This window comes from Eurosta solidaginis, chromosome 5 (assembly GCF_040869045.1).
Source record: "Eurosta solidaginis isolate ZX-2024a chromosome 5, ASM4086904v1, whole genome shotgun sequence".
Taxonomy (NCBI): Eukaryota; Metazoa; Arthropoda; class Insecta; order Diptera; family Tephritidae; genus Eurosta; species Eurosta solidaginis.
In genome coordinates this window covers 56952614-56967726 of record NC_090323.1, presented here as the reverse complement: position 1 = coordinate 56967726, position 15113 = coordinate 56952614, and the positions used below count along the sequence as shown (strand labels likewise).

The window sequence follows — 15113 nt, the reverse complement described above, 5'->3', positions numbered from 1 at the left end:
CAGTACAAGGCACTATATTTAATTCTTATAGAATTTACCCTTGTATTTAATTTAAATTTTATTTATTTACACAATTTGTTGATTGTTTTTCGGCAGACGTATTGTTTGCGGACTTAACACGAGCAGGGTTGCCAATATATATATATTAAAGAAAATAATATTTTTCATAAATTTATTAATTTTAATTTTCGTTATGTTCGATACAATGTAATGACAATGATTCTTGTTTCTAAAAATTCCAAGAGTTAAATTTTTGTTAATAAGCAATCCAAGAGTTGAGAGCTTCAATATTACGATATATGTATGTTTTCTGTGACCACCCTTATGTTCGTTGTGTTGAATATAAATGACACCAGAAGATTAAACCTTTGGTCAAGTTCTGATGCAGTAATGTATCTGATTCGCTGATATTGGTGTGCGCACGTCAACGGCATAATTAACCGATTTTGATATGAGTCGAACAATAATATGATGCGCTGCCTCAGACGTCTATTTATAAACACTTCACGTATGTTATGAGTTGAGATCGCGCATAGGGCGGTAGAGAGATTTTGGCGCGCTTGTAGATAATTTCTGCGCTTACACTCCTTTGTTGTGATGGATGGCATCCTAATTGGCGTGCAGTCCGCCTAGCCAGTTGACGATTGCCGGTAGTCATGCCATGCGCCCATGTGATAATCTTACAAGTGAAGCAGAGAGCAATCAACGGCAAAGTCAAATGAATAGAATTGAAAACGAGAAATTGAGTTCTTTTTTTGCTTTTTGCCTTTTGTTTTTTCAAAATTATTGTCTAGAAGTGATAGTAGCAATTAACTGTGCGACTTTGGTTCTATATTTACTTCTACCTCAGTTAGTTTTGATTCAGGCTTGAGATTTATCACTACATGCATACCTTCTGCTGGAAATTCTCCGCATTCTCTGAATTGTTTGTACTTTTACGTCGGCGTTTATGTTGTTATGATATTAATACATTTCAATTGTATGTGATGAAAGTGTAAATTTACACAAACTGTTTCATTGTTAAAAAATTCGTGTTGGGAAATAATTAAAAAAATTACAAAAAAAAAAAAAGTGTGCTTTTATAATTTTATGGAAAGCGAAAGTGCTCATTTAAGAAAAATGCATGTTAATGCATATTTCTGAAAAGTAAAACAGTGATATTGAAGTTCTTTCATAAGCTTGTTTGCAAGTTATTTAAGTGCAAATATACTTTGAAGTATAAAAAATAAAAACAAGTAATTATCTAAAACAAAAAGTGTACTTGCTTTTATAAATATATATTTAACTAAAGTGAATATTCTTATATCTTAATTTTCGTTTTGCCTGAAGGTGAGTTCGTGTCCTAAGTCTTTTGTTTTATTAAGTGTATGTATGTGTGAAAAAATTAAGTCAGCAATATTGGTATAAGTGTGTGTGTAAATTCAAATTTGTTATCTATCTAAAGTGATGTTCCATGAGAGCCACGTAATATCAAAATCGTATAACTAAAAAATAATAAAAAAAATTTTTTTAATTTATTTAATAATTTGGGAAAAATTTAAACAACGTGACATCAGGACGGGCAAGGCGACAGCTGTTTCGATTATACCTTGTAAATCTCTTCAAAGCCTTTTCTCCCGGGAGTGGGAGTCGAACTCGCACTCCTACGATAGTTGAAATGTTATAAACGCATTCAGCTACGTCATGCCTTAGTTGTTTTAAAGTTTTTCCCAATTATTAAATAAATTATAAAATTAAAAAAAATTGCTTCAAATAAATGTTTTCATACATTTATAAAAGCAATATGGGCAATCACCGATTATTGAAATCATACAAACAGACAAAATTGGTTAATTCGTTGTAGTTCTATAAATAGAACAAAAACAGCAACAAAACCAAATTTTCTTTGAAAACCGCCGTACCAAGCATAGCTTTGGCACATAGTTGCATACGAAGTATGGAATGTGTAAAAGATTAAACTATGCAAAAAGAAGGCAATTGGGAAAAACTTTACAACAACTAAGGCATGACGTAGCTGAATGCGTTTATAACCATTTCAACTATCGTAGGAGTGCGAGTTCGACTCCCACTCCCGGGAGAAAAGGCTTTGAAGAGATTTACAAGGTATAATCGAAACAGCTGTCGCCTTGTCCGTCCTGATGTCACGTTGTTTACATTTTTCCCAAATTATTAAATAAATTATAAAATTAAAAAAAATTGCTTCAAACAAATGTTTTCATACATTTATAAAAGCAATATGGGCAATCCCCGATTATTAAAAAAAATTTTTAAGTTAAACGGGTTTATTGAAAGCAATACTTACATGAAGTAATAATAATACTAAAAGCTAGAAAATAATAGGGGGACTCATGATAGCATATAAACTTATAAGGTGTAAAATTATATCCATTTACACACGCGGTTATATGAACGCACCTAGTAATACTCTTGATAAACTTGATTGTTTTTCAGCTGTATTATTTCCAAAAAAATTTTTTTGATTGTTATACAAATTAAAAAATACCAAGATTAAGTGAAAAATCAAAACTAAAACGCCTTTACTTGCTGATGTTGGAGATTTTTGATGAAAATGCCGTCTGTAATGTCTGCAAGGTTGCATTCCTTTGAGTTTACCGCGTTTACACAATGAAATGTGCGCGTAAATTTATACAAATTGTGTAAATGATTTTTCATATAAAATTTGACAGCTCGTGCGTAAACTAGATAAATTTATACGTTTACACACTTTATAAGGCATTTATACGGTTACATGAGTCCCCCTAATTAGGCCATAACACTTCTCATCAATGTAGGCGTTGATCAGACAATTAAATAAAAGCGTTGGGCGCATGAAATTTCTAAAAATGTGAGGCGTGGCATAACCTGATTAAGGTTCAGTTGGTCTTATATATGACTGCCAATAGAAATTAGATGCGTCCAACGCTTTTATTTAATTGTCTGATCAACGCCTTGATTGGTGGGGAGTGTGACGACTAGTACCTAGGACCTACCTAATTATTTTCTAGCTTTTCGTATTATTATTACTTCATGTATATATTGTTTTCAATAAAACCGTTTAACTTAAAATTTTTTTAAATTATTTTATTTTCAAGTTTTTAGTCTTTATTTAATTGTCTATTATTTGCCATTCTAATTAGTACATTTAGTGGCTCATTATTACACGGACTCTTTCCTGACAATTTGTTGCACTCTAAGTCCTCAATACATAATCCTTCCAAAGACTTTACTCGACTCTGCGCCACGTATGCTTGTCCCTCCTCGAACTTTAAAATATTTCGATGTCTTCTACCGGAATATATGTAATATTTGTTCCAAATATGAGCAAAATCGGACCACAAATACGAATATCGTGATCCTTACGCCACCCAGCGGCGATTTTTTATGGGTCGCTTTCTATTCATGTATGTATTATGTGTTCCAAATATGAGCCAAATCGGACCACAAATACGATTTTTTTTAATATCTCGATGCTTGCGCCACCTAGCGGCGATTTTTTTCACAGCCGTTTTCTATCCATGTATGTATTATGTGTTCCAAATATGAAAAAAATCGGACCACAAATACGATTTTTTTAAATATTTCGATCCATGCGTCACCTATCGGGAATTTTTTCTTATTATTGCATTGTCATCGGTTTCTGAACTATATTCCAAGTTTCAAGCTGTAGTTTATCGGGAAGTTACTTAAATTTCAATTACAAAATTCGTGCCAGCCAGCCAGCCAGCCTGTCAAGTCACAGACATTTCGTATTTGCGTTTTTCGGAGACTTGTTATGACATTTCAAAATACAGCCTCAGTAAAAATTTGAAAGAGTTGACACAAATAACAACGGAATAATGCTACTCTTTTCGCATGTAGTGAAACCAAAATGTCTTGATTGATTTTTTTTTTTTGATTGATTTTTTTTTTTTAGTTGAGAAAGATCGGGCCAAGATACCCATGGCGTTTTCATAACGAATCATTCATCCTTTTTATTTTTCGGAACTTTTTTAAAAAACATGCATAAATAAAAGTGTAATCCGGACTTTTATTTTATAAGTCCAAAAATCAAAATTAAAGGACTTTTATTTTTTTAGGACAAATAGAAGTCCGGCGCTATAACTATTGAATGGCTCATTCCAACAAAACGAGTTTTTTACCAATAGATTCTTCTAAAAGTTTAGTTTGAAACCGTTATGGTCATTTGAAGTTTTTGTTACTAATACCAGGAAATTCTCATAGAAAAACTAAAACCAACTCTCATAGTACTAGTCAATGAAATTTTAAAAATCTTTAGGAGAAAAGAAAGAAAGGTAGTCAGGTACGCCGACGACTTAGTTATTCAGATCACAGGCAAATTCATGCCAATGATCAGAAATCTCACGCAAACGGCACTTTCCACATTTCGCGATGGGCAGGCAAAATGGCCTGGAGGTCACCCATCAAAAACTGAACTTGTCCTGTTCACGAGAAAGACAAAAGTACCTAACTGCAACTTACCGAGGCTAAATGGCACAACATTAAACCTATCTTCGGAAGCCAAATATCTTGGCATTATATTATCCAAATTAAGCTGGAAAAGGAACGCTGAAATCAGATCAAAGAAAGCTCTAGCAGCATACTACACCTGCAAAAGGGCTTTTGGACGAACACTGGTGACTGATGGTCTGGTTGAAGGCGCTAGACAAAAGAGTAATCAACAGAGGGTCGGGAAGGTACAAAGGCTCAAATGCCTGTGAATGTCAGGCGCCGAGAACAGCGCACCTCAGAAAGCGCTAAATGTAATCTTTTATTTGACGCCTCTACGTGCAGGGATCAACTGCAAAAGGAGCTCTACGACTAAGAGAGTCCAATATGTGGAAAACAGCTAAGCACGAACACGCGAAGATTCTAAACAACCTGACGAAGGGACAATTAAACGGAATAAAAACTGACCTAAAATCCAATACCGACCACATCACAGCGGGTTTGAACTTCCATGTTCAGAGCATATGATATTTTTCAAGGGAGGAATGGGAAGAAGGCCTAGACAATGGCAGGGGAATTTATCTACACTGACGGCTTGAAAATGGAAAATGGAACTGGAGCTGGGATGTACTCAACATATCTACAGTTAAGCCAATCATTCCGACTTCCTGACGCATGCAGTGTATTCCAGGCTGAGGTATATGCCATAGACAGAGCAGCAAAGTTGCATCAAGATAGTTTGCTCTCCGACACCAACGTAACGATCTTTGTTTACAGCCAAGCCGTCTTAAGGGCATTAGAAACCAATATGATAAAATCGGATATCGTGCGGAGGTTTCGAGCCTCGCTGGCTTCTATAAGGCATCTCAATGTCTCCCTTTGCTGAGATCCTGGGCACAGCTGCATTGAAAGAATGAACTCGCACATGAGATGTCTAGCAAAGGTTCCGATTGAACAAACGCGAGGTCGACAGCTCCGCCCGACCACTGCTGAGTTATCTTCTGGGGAGAATCGAGGAATGTGAGAATAGGGCAACGGACTTGCTATGGGCCAACAGGGTTGACTGCGAAGTCTCAACGCCCTTATGACCATGCTTGGATAGGAAAGCCACCAGCTTTTTTCTCAAACTGAACAAATCTGCGTTGAGGGTACTTAAAGGTGTCATCACAGGTCATTGCCATATCGCACCAATGCTCTGAGGGTGGCGAATACCAACAAGCTCCCTCTGCAGAAGCTGTCAGGATGAGGACGAGGAGTCGATGTACCACTTTTTTCTGCCGTTGTTCGGGGCTTCAAAGAAGAAGGCTCAGATTTCTGTGCACGGTTCTTTAACAGCCTGGCAGAGGTTGGGAGGGTGGACGTCTTGCTCGTACTTGGGTTGAATCACTAGGTGTTAATGGGGTTAAATGAATGTGCAGCCACGCTGTATTGAGGGCACTCACAATGGCAAAAAATGTCTCCGAGTGGATGTGTGGGTAATACCCATGCACGCCCTCTTAAAATAACCTAACCTATAGCAATCTTCTGAGGATAAATTCACAGGATTTATTATTCCGAAACGTATGCATTTCTTAACAAATCTGACCCCCCTCCACACTTAAACCTGGATCTGGCGAAATCCATGGCTATGTTGGAATATACATATTTATAAATGTATATGCAAAAAATTTAATTATATAGAACTGCCGTCTACTCTATGCAAATATCAAATATTATCATGTTTTAATCAACTCCAATAGCACTGGAACCCGTTCCATATGTGTGAAATTTACACCACGAACGCTCTGGGCATATACAATTAGAATTTACTATGGATATTGGGTTAATGACTTTGCATAAAATACAAATTATGATTTTTTGCAAAATATTGTATTTTGATGGATATACAATTAGTTATTTAAATTATAGTTCTATTCAAATAGGTTAAATCCTGCTAATGTGTTTCCCAATTATAACTGGTTTGAAGCGATTAATTGAGGAAGTGAAGAGATTAGTAAACTTCAAATCTATAATGATTGGTGGAAAGGGGTCTGAGGCACATATCATTTGGCGTTTATTAAACAATTATTTTTGTTTAGTTAATACTTGATATGAAATTAATTGAAAAACTTATGGCGGAACTTCCCTCTTCTATATCTATTTTTATATCAAAAAACTAGAATCAAACTAAGGCAAACATGTGGTAGATGACCCATTAATTGCACATAAAAATGCTAAAATAAAGCAATTTTTTTATTCAACAAATCACTTCTGTCTTGCGTCCGTGCGATTTGGCTGTTTGATGTTTTCTAGCGGTTATACGCAAAATTAAAAACTACAAAAATTGCTATTAGTCGATGAAGAATTATTCATTCATTGCCAATTTATATGCGTGTTTTTTATTCTATTTCGCATATTTATTTGCAAAAAATAAGTTAGGTAACCATGTTATGGGGTTGCCGCCCAAATATTCAAAACAATCTAATAAATAACCTGTGGTTCAGTCGACTAGTTGTAATCTAGTTTAAAACTAGTATGTGCATCAAGCTCAACTAGTCAGCTAATTGCCTTTTTACCATATATGTAACTCAAATATTTAACATGCGGATATCCCACGCCACGTCAAATGATAGATTTCGCACGCGAAAAAAAATGCAACGTGCGATACATCTCCGAACAGATATACACTCGGAGTGTTTGCCGAATCACTGTCGAGGGGCTAACCCGCTTATAATAACTTTATTCTAATTGAAAAAACTTGTTTATAAATTTTTGATGTTTCTTTGTCCAAGACTTGAGGCCAGGATCTTCGGTGTGGTAGGCGAAGCAAGCTACCATTATTTGGTTCAAATAGGACCAAAGCTCTAATTCAGCTATAGTTAGTGAAAATTTATCGAATTTCGAAGAGCAGGGTGGATCCACATATTTTATGCCGAACGGCATCTGCAAGACAGATAAGTTTTCACTGAGAAGCTTTCCATGACAAATATAGACTTAGAGTGTTTGCCGAATCACTGCCGAGGGGCGATACCGTTTAGGAAAACTTTTTTTAATTGAAAAGACTTGTCTGTAAATATTTGCTGCTCCTTTTCCCGGTACTTGAACCCAAGATCATCGGTGTAGTAGGTGAGGCACGCTACCACCACACTACGGCGGCCGCCTGTTTTAGTTTTCCTCAATTTTTTTTTTTAATTTTACCAGTTTATTTCATGAACCTCTGTACGAATTAAGTCCCCTTAACAGTGACATACGATTTGTTTATTTGTCACAAAAATTTCTCATTCTGTTATTTAAATCAATCCGAATGTTTTCAGATTCAACAGACTTTAGGAATTAACAATTATTAAAAATCTATACATAATTGCGGTACTAATCATAAGGTAGTGTCAACAGTTCTATTTTGGGTTTCAACTGGGAAGCGTCAGCTATCCACAGCTCAGCAAAAAATATTTTAAGTCTTAGTTGGGTTGAGCTGGAAACAAAAAACAGGCTGGAGGGATGGCCTGACGCTGCCCTGTTTATGAACGTGGGAGGTTGGGATGGGCAGAGTCTCCTTGGGCCTGTCTTAAGGACAGCTCTTTTCCTCCCAACATGTAGTGACAAATAGTTTTGAAATACATATTGCTGATTTTTTAACTGGCGTGGTGCCATTAAAAAACTAAATTATTATGGACTTTGTGCCTGGCGTGGTGCCATTTAAAAACCAATTTACTATTGATTTTGTGCCTGGCGTGGTGTCATTTAAAAACAAAAAATTAACATTGTTACGAGAAATAGCGGAATTTAAATATGTATTGAGTAACGGAGCTACTGTGAATAACGGAGCTATTGTGAATAACGAAGGAACACGTGAAATGAAACGACAATCTAGAAAGACCATTTTGATTTTGTACCTGGTGCTGTGGTCATACGACCCTGCCATTAATCCCAAATCTTAAAAAGGTAGTGAAAACTGTATGAAAAAAAAAATTTTTCGGCATATAAAAGATATCTTATGACGATGATAGGGACGCAGATAGGGAGCAAATCACACACTGATAAAATTCATAGAGTTGCAGACTTATAAAAGGGGGGTTTTAGCAATACTGCGGTCCTTAGCAAAAAGATAGTAAAGTTTTAAAAAATGTCATCAGAGACAATAAGTTTGAATTTTTTTATTTGTTCTAAGTAAATAAATTGTTTTACTGCCGCGTAACGAAAATTTTAGATATTGCGCCCTCAATTTACATTACGGATGGTCATTTCCATAAAATTACGGATCACATTTTTTTCTGTTTATGAAAAGGCATCAGTTGTCATTTGAATAAGTAGTTTTTTCTTTAAGAATTTTGTTGTTATCAGATTTTAAAGTTGAAGTGTTGTAATTCTATGTAGAACAATTTGAGAGAATATATCTAATGCAATCGTCACTTCATTAGAATAACTTTTACTACACATAACCTTTTTTTTGTAGAGAACCAGTATATGCAATAAAGAAAGCACACGCCGAAAAATATGTTCTTAGTCTCCAGAACATTGTTAACAAAACAAATATTATAATTTTTTTGCTTTAGTATGCAAAATCTATTTAGAGCCATTACCAATACTAAAATTCTAATAATATCACTTGATAATGATCACGTCAAACAAATTATGTACGACAGCCATGCGACACAAAAAAAAAACAACCTGCTTGAAAATAAAACAGCTACAAAGCTAGATATTTTGATTTTGTTAGACTGTTATCATCGATCGATCACCCACATTTAGGATCGGTTGCAAACTAGCCAAAGCGATAGTATATTTTGAACTGTGCGAGGTGGACTTGGTAGAGAACGATGCGCTGAAGGATAGTAGCTACCCCCATTGACATAGCCTTGTAAAAGTAGACAGTTCATACAACTGGTTAACGGGTTGAGTGTTATATCTGTACGATATGTTATTTTTATAAATGGGAAACTTCAAAATTTTAAATGCTTATTTTTATATTGACGTGTAGTCAGATACTAGAATACTTTTTTGTAGAGGAAATTATCAAAAATAGTTTTTTTCTGTTTTCTGATTAGTTTGTACGATATGGGTATCAAATGAAAGGTGTTAATGAGTATTTTAAAAGGGAGTGGGCCTAAGTTCTATAGGTGGACGCCTTTTCGAGATATCGCCATAAAGGTGTACCAGGGGTGACTCTAGAATTTGTTTGTACTATATGGGTATCAAATGAAAGGTGTTAATGAGCATTTTAAAAGGAAGTGAGCCTTAGTTCTATAGGTGGATGCCTTTTTGGAATATCGTTATAAAGGTGGACCAGGGCTGACTCTAGAATGCGTTTGTGCAATACGGGTATCAAACGAAAGGTGTTAATAAGTATTTTAAAAGGGAGTGGGCCATAGTTCTATGAGTAGACGCCTTTTCGGGAAACCGCCATAAACGTGGACCAGGGGTGACTCTAGAATGCGTTTGTACAATATGGGTATCAAATGAAAGGTGTTAATGGGTATTTTAAAAGGGCATGGGATTTAGTTCTATAGGTGGACGCCTTTTCCAGATATTGCCATAAAGGTGGGCCAGGAGTGACTCTAGAATTTGTTGGTACGATATGTGTATCAAATGAAAGGTGTTAATGAGTATTTTAAAAGGGCGTGGGCCTTAGTTCTATAAGTGGGTGCCTTTTCGAGATATCGCCATAAAGGTGGACCAGGGGTGACTCTAGAATTTGTGTGTACGATATGGGTATCAAATGAAAGGTGTGAATGAGTATTTTAAAAGGGAGTGGGGCTTAGTTCTATAAGTGGACGCCTTTTCGAGATATCGCCATAAAGGTGGGCCAGGGGTGACTCTAGAATTTTTTTGTACGATATGGGTATCAAATGAAAGGCGTTAATGAGTATTTTAAAAGGTAGTGGGCCTTAGTTCTATAAGTGGACGCCTTTTCGAGATATCGCCATAAACGTGGCCCAGGGGTGACTCTAGAATGTGTTTGTACGATATGGGTATCAAATTAAAAGTATTAATGAGGGCTTTAAAAGGGAGTGGCCCTTAGTTGCATATGTTAAGGCGTTTTCGAGATATCGACCAAAATGTGGACCATGGAGATCCAGAACATCATCTGTCGGGTACCCCTAATTTATTTATATATGTAATACCACAAACAGTATTCCTGCCAAGATTCCAAGGGCTTTTGATTTCGCCCTGCAAAACTTTTTCATTTTCTTCTACTTAATATGGTAGGTGTCACACCCATTTTACAAAGTTTTTTTCTAAAGTTATATTTTGCGTCAATAGACCAATCCAATTACCATGTTTCATCCCTTTTTTCGTATTTGGTATATAATTATGGCCTTTTTTTAATTTTTCGTAATTTTCGATATTGAAAAAGTGGGCGTGGTCATAGTCGGATTTCGGCCATTTTTTACACCAATACAAAGTGAGTTCAGATAAGTACGTGAACTGAGTTTAGTAAAGATATATCGATTTTTGCTCAAGTTATCGTGTTAACGGCCGAGCGGAAGGACAGACGGTCGACTGTGTATAAAAACTGGGCGTGGCTTCAACCGATTTCGCTCTTTTTCACAGAAAACAGTTATCGTCCTAGAATCTAAGCCTCTACCAAATTTCACAAGGATTGGTAAATTTTTGTTCGACTTATTGCATTAAAAGTATCCTTGACAAATTAAATGAAAAAGGGCGGAGCCACGCCCATTTTGACATTTTCTTTTATTTTTGTATTTTGTTGCACCATATCATTACTGGAGTTAAATGTTGACATAATTTACTAATATTAACTTTTCTTTTAAAATTGGACTTAAAAATTTTTTTTTAAAAGTGGGCGTGGTCGTTCTCCGATTTTGCTAATTTTTATTAAGCATACATATAGAAATAAGGGTAACGTTCCTGCCAAATTTCATCATGATATCTTCAACGACTGCTAAATTACAGCTTGCAAAACTTCTAAATTACCTTCTTTTAAAAGTGGGCGGTGCCACGCCCATTGTCCAAAATTTTACTATTTTTCTATTCTGCGTCATAAGTTCAACTCACATACCAAGTTTCAGCGCTTAATCCGTATTTGGTAATGAATTATCGCACTTTTTCGATTTTTCGAAATTTTCGATAACGAAAAAGTGGGCGTGGTTATAGTCCAATATCGTTAATTTTAAATAGCGATCTGAGATGAGTACCCAGGAACCTACATACCAAATTTCATCAAGATACCTCAAAATTTATTCAAGTTATCGTGTTAACGGACAGACGGACGGACGGGCATGGCTCAATCAAAGGCGAATTCAGTACCAGCTGTGGATTCGCCTTGCATAAGGCGTTGTATGAAAAATTATCAAGAAGAAGCAATCAGCTGATGGGATAACAACACCTGGTACTAAAAATACACTCGACAGAAATAATTTTTAAATTTACCGCGTATTTGATAGAAGCCAAATTGTGTAGGGGGAAGAAAAAAATGATTTTTAGCCAAACCGTTACTCCAATCTTGAACTGATGTAATATTTTATTTCATTTCGGGTTGCCTCACCATGCACCTATAATAATTTACCAAAAAAAAGGACTCAAACTGCAAAAAATAACTTTTTGAAAAATACGCGGTATTGCATTGCTTTATTTCAAAGAAAATAAGTTCCATAAAAGTTATTTTATTTATTATTAGCAAAATAAAAATATACATTCTATTTTTTAAATAAAGTTAAATTAGCGTTAAAATAAGTAAACAACTAAGCGATTATGGCTTATTTATCGTCAAAAGGTAAGTTATCGTAGAAGTTGTGGCAATCAGGTGGTATGACTTCCTTAAGTTGTTGTAAATGTTCAAATTTAGTTTTGGTTATTTTCAAACGTGAGTTGTAGAGTGCAAAGGGTATATATTTTCCTAAATTCTTTTTAGATCGCCTGGGTAGTATCTTGTAATCATCGTTGAAATTTAGTTTGAATTGGATTGTTCCGTTAGGCAATTATTTTAATATACGCAAATTATTAAAGACATGTTCTCCTGTTCCTATACCAGTTCCTATAGAGCTGTATGTATAGAATTGTTTGTTGCTATAATCTTTAAAAAAGGTATGGTCTGCCAATCTTGCTTCATATGGGAATGTTTTACTCGCGATTCCTCTGTTGCTAGAGTATATTGCCTTGGAAGGTATACTTGCTTATTTTTCAATTTTCTCTCCATCACTGAGTGAACAGGATCTACTTCCATCTGAGTATGACCTTTCTCTAAATATTCATGATAAATTTCAGCTTTGTACTCTGAAGACAAGTTTAGAAGAGCGTTAGCAAAGGCAACATTTTTATTCTGATAGGTACATCCATCTGTATATACAACAACTGTTTTTGGATCATCCCGAAGCAATGAAGATATGTAATCAACATAAAATGATGTAAAAGTGGATGATTTCATATTGGCATCGGTTTCATCGAACCAATAACATAAAACTTGTTTTGTAGATAAATTGTAAATGGTAAAATTATGTACAGCGAGTTTCGTCTTAAAGTATGAGGAACTGGCATTTACTTTAGGGCATAACTTAAGAGCTTGGACATCAGCTGTAATTAAATATATTTCACCATTTATTGCTAACAACTTTTATCTTTTGATTTTTCTTCTCTTGCCGCATTTTTTCGTTCAATGTGGTTATTATACTCATGTTCAGAAATATTTCCTTCTTTGAATCCGATAGAGATATCACATTCATCTTTTTTTTTGTTTAAATAAGGACAATTTCTTCTCATAAAACACAGCATCAAAAACCTTTCTAGAAGCGATTGGCTGAGATAATTTGTCGGCTTCCCTTTTGTAAACCTTGTAAAGATCAGATTTTGTCACAAAAATATGTTCTAACAAGTAAGGAAAGCTAAGTTCGGGTGTAACCGAACATTACATACTCAGCTGAGAGCTTTGGAGACAAAATAAGGGAAAATCACCATTTAGCAAAATGAACCTAGGGTAACCCTGGAATGTGTTTGCATGACGTGTGTATCAAATGAAAGTTGTTAATGAGTATTTTAAAATGCCGTTGGCCTTAGTTCTATAGGTGGACGCCTTTTCGAGAAATCGCCATAAAGGTGGACCAGGGGTTACTCTAGAATGTGATTGTACGATATGGGAATTAAATTAAAGGTATTAATGAGGGTTTTAAAAGGGAATAGCCCTTAGTTGTATATGTGAAGGTGTTTTCGAGTTATCGACCAAAATGTGAACCAAGGTGACCCAGAACATCTTCTGTCGGGTACCGCTAATTTATTCATATATGTCATACCACGAACAGTATTCCTGCCAAGATTCCAAGGGCTTTTGATATCGCTCTGCAGAACTTTTTCATTTTCTTCTACTTAATATGGTAGGTGTAACGCCCATTTTACAAAGTTTTTTATAAAGTTATATTTTGCGTCAAAAAACCGATCCAATTACAATATTTCATATCTTTTTCATATTTGGTACAGAATTATGGCATTTTTCATTTTTCGTAATTTTCGATATCGGAAAAGTGGGCGTGGTCATAGCCGGATTTCGGCCATATTTTATACCAAGATAAAGTGACTTCTGGCGGCCACCGTGGTATGATGGTAGCGTGCTCCGCCTATCACACCGTATGCCCAGGGTTCAACTCACGGGCAAAGCAACATCAAAATTTTAGAAATAAGATTTTTCAATTAGAAGAAAATTTTTCTAAGCGGGGTCGCCTCTCGGCAGTGTCTGGCAAGCGCTCCGATTGTATTTCTGCCATGAAAAGCTCTCAGTGAAAACTCATCTGCCTTGCAGATGCCGTTCGGAGTCGGCATAAAACATGTAGGTCCCGTCCGGCCAATTTGTAGGGAAAAATCAAGAGGAGCACGACGCAAATTGGAAGAGAAGCTCGGCCTTAGATCTCTTCGGAGGTTATCGCGCCTTACATTTATTTATTTATAAAGGGACTTCAGATGAGTACGTGAACTAAGTTTAGTTAAGATATATCGTTTTTGCGAAAGTTATCGTGTTAACGGCCGAGCGGAAGGACAGACGGTCGACTGTGTATAAAAAGCGAGGCTTCATCCGATTTCGTCCATTTTCACAGAAAACAGTTATCGTCATAGAATCTATCTCCCTACCAAATTTCACAAGGATTGGTAAATTTTTGTTCGGCTTATGGCATTAAAAGTATTCTAGACGAATTAAATGAAAAAGGGCGGAGTTACGCCCATTTTGAAATTTTCTTTTATCTTTGTATTTTGTTGCACCATATCGTTACTGGAGTCGAATGTTGACATTATTTACTTTTATACCGTAAAGATATTAAATTTTATGTTAACATTTGACTTAAAAAAATTTTTTTTTTAAAAGTGGGCGTGTCCGATTTCGCTAATTTTTATTTAGCACACATATAGTAATAGGAGTAACGTGCCTACCAAATTACATCATGATATCCTCAACGACTGCCAAATTACAGCTTGCAAAACTTTTTAATTACCTTCTTTTAAAAGTGGGCGGTGCCACGCCCATTGTCCAAAATTTTTCTAATTTTCTATTTTGCGTCATAAGATCAACCCACCTACCAAGTTTCATCGCTTGATCCGTCTTTGGTAATTAATTATCGCACTTTTTCGGTTTTTCGAAATGTTCGATATCGAAAAAGTGGGCGTGGTTTTAGTCCGATTTCGTTCATTTTAAATAGCGATCTGAGATGAGTACCCAGGAACCTACATACCAAATTTCATCAAGATAC

At 35.7% G+C, this 15113-nt stretch overlaps 1 protein-coding gene and 1 long non-coding RNA gene across 4 annotated transcripts in view; one reads left to right on the top strand and one right to left on the bottom strand.

Moving 5' to 3' along the window:
- The first annotated feature begins 951 nt into the window (after positions 1-951).
- The window catches only part of LOC137233708 (phospholipase B1, membrane-associated), a 33408-nt gene continuing 19246 nt past the window's right edge, over positions 952-15113 (top strand). Inside the window, exon 1 of one of the 2 annotated variants that reach the window (XM_067756987.1) lies at positions 952-1329. The gene's annotated coding sequence lies outside the window, so the exon portion shown is untranslated. Of the gene's footprint in view, positions 1330-12136; positions 12161-15113 lie in introns of those variants that run through there. The other variant, XM_067756989.1, reaches the window with a different exon arrangement.
- LOC137233710 (uncharacterized) overlaps positions 12041-15113 on the bottom strand; it is a 66920-nt gene continuing 63847 nt past the window's right edge. For both annotated transcript variants that reach the window (XR_010947542.1, XR_010947543.1), the window contains exon 3: positions 12041-13213. This is a non-coding gene — a long non-coding RNA (uncharacterized lncRNA). The remainder of the gene's footprint in view (positions 13214-15113) is intronic.